Source organism: Piliocolobus tephrosceles, unplaced genomic scaffold (genome assembly GCF_002776525.5).
Source record: "Piliocolobus tephrosceles isolate RC106 unplaced genomic scaffold, ASM277652v3 unscaffolded_39702, whole genome shotgun sequence".
In the NCBI taxonomy this organism is placed as follows: Eukaryota; Metazoa; Chordata; class Mammalia; order Primates; family Cercopithecidae; genus Piliocolobus; species Piliocolobus tephrosceles.
The window spans coordinates 1-4,592 of NW_022323979.1; the positions used below are offsets into that span (position 1 = coordinate 1).

Genomic DNA, 4,592 nt, shown 5'->3' on the forward strand with positions numbered 1-4,592 from the left:
GTCTCCCTGCTTCATTCTTGCCCCACACTCATAATCCATTTCTCCTTATAGCAACTGAAGTGACCTTTGAAAAATGGGAACCAAGGCCGGGCGCGGTGGCTCACACTTGCAATCCCAGCGCTTTGGGAGGCCGAGGTGCATGGATCACTTGAGGTCAGGAGTTCAAGACCAGCCTGGCTAACATGGCAAAACTCCATCTCTACTAAAAATACAAATATTAGCTGGGTGTGGTGGTAGGCACCTGTAATCTCAGCTATTTGAGAGGCTGAGGCAGGAGAATCGCTTGAACCCGGGAGGTGGAAGTTGCAGTGAGCCAAGATTGTGCCATTGCACTCCAGCCTGGACGACAGAGTGAGACTCCATCTCAAAAAAAAAGAAAGAAAGAAAAAAGGAAACCAGGTCACCTAACTCCTTGACTTAATCACAAAACCTCACCCATGGTGCTTGGAATAAAATGCAAACTCCATACCATGAGCCCTCAAAGTCCAGATGCCCTTCTCCATTGCTATCTGTCACTCATGGCAACCCTGTCATGCACGTTACACTCTAGGCCTGTGCCATCTAATAAGATAGTCACTAGCCACAGTGGCTGTTTAGATTTAAATCAATTATAATAGGCCTCACTCTTGTAATCCCGGCACTTTGGGAGGCTGAGGTGGGTAGATCACCTGAGATCAGGAGTTCAAGACCAGCCTGACCAACATAGTGAAACCCCATCTCTACTAAAAATACAAAATTAGGCCAGGCGCAGTGGTTCACGCCTGTAATCCCAGCACTTTGGGAGGCCGAGGTAAGTAGATCACTTGAGGTGAGGACTTCAAGACCAGCCTGGCCAATATGGTAAAACCCAGTCTCTACTAAAAATTTAAAAATTAGCCAGTCATAGAGGTGCACACCTGTAATCCCAGCTACTTGGGAGGCTGAGGCAGGAGAATCGCTTGAACCTGGGAGGCAGAGGTTGCAGTGAGCCAAGAGATTGTACCATTGCACTCCAGTCTGGGCAACAAGAGCGAAACTCTGTCTCAAAAATAAATACATAATGAAATAACAGTAAACATTCAGTTCTACTGTCCCATTAGCCACATTTCAAATGCTCAATCAGCACATGTGGCTAGTGGCTACCATATCGGGCAGCACCCAGATAGATAAATTTTTCTTTTCTTCTTTCTCTTTTCTTTTTTCTTTTTTTTTTTTTTTTTTTTTTTGAGACAGAATTTCATTCTTGTTGCCCAGGCTGGAGTGTAACAATACAATCTCAGCTCACCGCAACCTCCGCCTCCTGGGTTCAAGCGATTCTCCTGCCTCAGTCTCCTGAGTAGCTGGGATTACAGGCATACACCACCAAGCCTGGCTAATTTTGTATTTTTAGTAGATACGGGGTTTCTCCATGTTGGTTAGGTTGGTCTCGAACTCTCGACCTCAGGAGATCCTCCCGCCTCAGCCTCCCAAATTTCTGGGATTACAGGCGTGAGCCACCATGCCTGGCCTGAGAAATTTTTCATAAACATAGAGTTCTATTGGACAGCGCTGCTCTAGACATTCTGAACACATTTCAGTCTCCCCAGTATACCATGCCTCTTCTGTTCCACCTGCCAGGAACACACACACACACACACACTCTCACACATACACTGCTCTTGATCTGATCTAGCCAACTCCTGCTTATCCATCACCTCTCAATTTAAGCATCACTTCCTTTGGATAGCCTTTCCTAGACCCTGAACTGGGCTGGGGATGGCCACTCTGTGCTCCCATGACACTCTGTACTTCCCCTATCACATCTCATTATCTGTTACTGTAGTATTTATTATATTGTCTGGCTTCACTTTTTTTTTTTTTTTTGAGACGGAGTCTCATTCTGTTGCCCAGCCTGGAGCACAGTGGCATGATCTCAGCTCACTGCAACTCTGCATCCCTGATTCAAGTGATTCTCCTGCTTCAGCCTCCCCAGCAGCTAGGATTACAGGCACACACCACCACACCCGGCTAATTTTTGTATTTTTAGTAGAGACAGGGCTTCATCATGTTGGCCAGGCTGGTCTCGAACTCCTGACCTCAAGTGATCCGGCCACCTCGGCCTCCCAAAGTGCTGAAATTACAGGCAGGAGCCACCATGCCTGCCTTCACTTTTAACAATAAAAAATACTTAGTGAGCACTCGCTATGTACCAGACACTGTGCTAAGTGCTCACTGTGTAACTCCCAGAGCAACCTTATTTCACAGACAACGAAACTGAGCATGGGAAAGGCCAAGGCCACAAGGCTAGGAGGTGAGAAAGCAGGGCCACATGCTTACCACCATACTTTCCAAGGGGTGAGATCTTGCTTTTTTGCTGTCTCCCCAACAACCAGCACAGTGCCTGGCATGCAAGTGGTGCTCAAGAAGGCTTTGAGTGACAGGGTGGCTAATTATAATCACAATGCAAAGGGCACTGCTGTGCTGCTGAAAAAAAAGTGAAAAGTGGACAACCTGAAGTCCTCCAGAGCCATCACCACATCTGGTGAAAATGACAGTTGGGTAGACAAACAACCTTAACTGCAAATTCTGGTTACAAAAAGGCCTTGGATCACAGCCATCGGGGAAATGCAAATCAAAAGCACAATGTGGTCCCACTTCACACTACTAGCATGGCTATTATAAAAAGACATCTAGGTCGGCAAAGCCTGAGTCCTGTCGTCTCGCCTTCCTCCCATACAGCATGAGCTTCACCACTCGCTCCACCTTCTCTACCAACTACCGGTCCCTGGGCTCTGTCCAGGCGCCCAGCTACGGCACCCGGCCGGTCAGCAGCGCGGCCAGTGTCTATGCAGGCGCCGGGGGCTCTGGTTCCCGGATCTCCGTGTCCCGCTCCACCAGCTTCCGGGGTGGCATGGGGTCCGGGGGCCTGGCCTCAGGGATGGCCGGGGGTCTGGCAGGAATGGGAGGCATCCAGAACGAGAAGGAGACCATGCGAAGCCTGAACGACCACCTGGCCTCTTACCTGGACAGAGTGAGGAGCCTGGAGACCGAGAACCGGAGGCTGGAGAGCAAAATCTGGGAGCACTTGGAGAAGAAGGGACCCCAGGTCAGAGACTGGAGCCATTACTTCAAGATCATCGAGGACCTGAGGGCTCAGATCTTCGCAAATACTGTGGACAATGCCCGCATCGTTCTGCAGATTGACAATGCCCGTCTTGCTGCTGATGACTTTAGAGTCAAGTATGAGACAGAGCTGGCCATGCGCCAGTCTGTGGAGAATGACATCCATGGGCTCCACAAGGTCATTGATGACACCAATGTCACTCGTCTGCAGCTGGAGACAGAGATTGAGGCTCTCAAGGAGGAGCTGCTCTTTATGAAGAAGAACCACGAAGAGGAAGTAAAAGGCCTACAAGCCCAGATTGCCAGCTCTGGGTTGACCGTGGAGGTAGATGCCCCCAAATCTCAGGACCTCGCCAAGATCATGGCAGACATCCGGGCCCAATATGACGAGCTGGCTCGGAAGAACCGAGAGGAGTTAGACAAGTACTGGTCTCAGCAGATTGAGGAGAGCACCACAGTGGTCACCACACAGTCCGCCGAGGTTGGAGCTGCTGAGACGACGCTCACAGAGCTGAGACGTACAGTCCAGTCCTTGGAGATTGACCTGGACTCCATGAGAAATCTGAAGGCCAGCTTGGAGAACAGCCTGAGGGAGGTGGAGGCCCGCTACACCCTACAGACGGAGCAGCTCAATGGGATCCTGCTGCACCTGGAGTCAGAGCTGGCACAGACCCGGGCAGAGGGACAGCGACAGGCCCAGGAGTATGAGGCCCTGCTGAACATCAAGGTCAAGCTGGAAGCTGAGATTGCCACCTACCGCCGCCTGCTGGAAGATGGTGAGGAATTCAATCTTGGTGATGCCTTGGACAGCAGCAACTCCATGCAAACCATCCAAAAGACCACCACCCGCCGGATAGTGGATGGCAAAATGGTGTCTGAGACCAACGACACCAAAGTTCTGAGGCATTAAGCCAGCAGAAGCAGGGTACCCTTTGGGGAGCAGGAGGCCAATAAAAAGTTCAGAGTTCATTGGAAAAAAAAAAAAAAAAGACATCTAACAACAAAGTGTTGGCAAGGGAGTGGAGAAACTAGACCTGTCCTATACTCCTGGGAGATTGTAAAATGGTGCAACTACTTTGGAAAACAGTCCGGCTGCTCCTCAAAAGATTAAACATAGAGGGCTGGGCGTGGTGGTTCACTCCTATAATCCCAGCATGTTGGGAGGCTGAGGTGGGCGGATCATCTGAGGTCAGGCATTTGAGACCAGCCTGGACAACATGGCAAAAACCCTCCTCTATTAAAAATACAAAAATCAGGCTGGGCACTCACACCTGTAATCCCAGCACTTTGGGCGGCCAAGGAGGGTGCATCACCTGAGGTCAGGAGTTCGAGAGCAGCCTGGCCAACATGGCGAAACCCTGTTTGTACTGAAATTGCAAAAATCAGCCAGGCATGGTGGCGGATGCCTGTAATCTCAGCTACTCCGGAAGTTGAGGAAGAAGAATCACTTGAACCCAGGAGGCAGAGGTTGCAGTGAGCCAAGATCGCCCCATTGCACTCCAGCCTGCACA

General features: G+C 50.2%; 1 pseudogene across 1 annotated transcript; it reads left to right on the forward strand.

The window, feature by feature from the left end:
* The first annotated feature begins 2,667 nt into the window (after positions 1-2,667).
* LOC113223190 lies at positions 2,668-3,991 on the forward strand (annotated as a pseudogene). The gene has a single exon (XR_003308633.2). The product of XR_003308633.2 is annotated as a keratin, type I cytoskeletal 18 pseudogene (transcript).
* Positions 3,992-4,592: the final 601 nt, after the last annotated feature.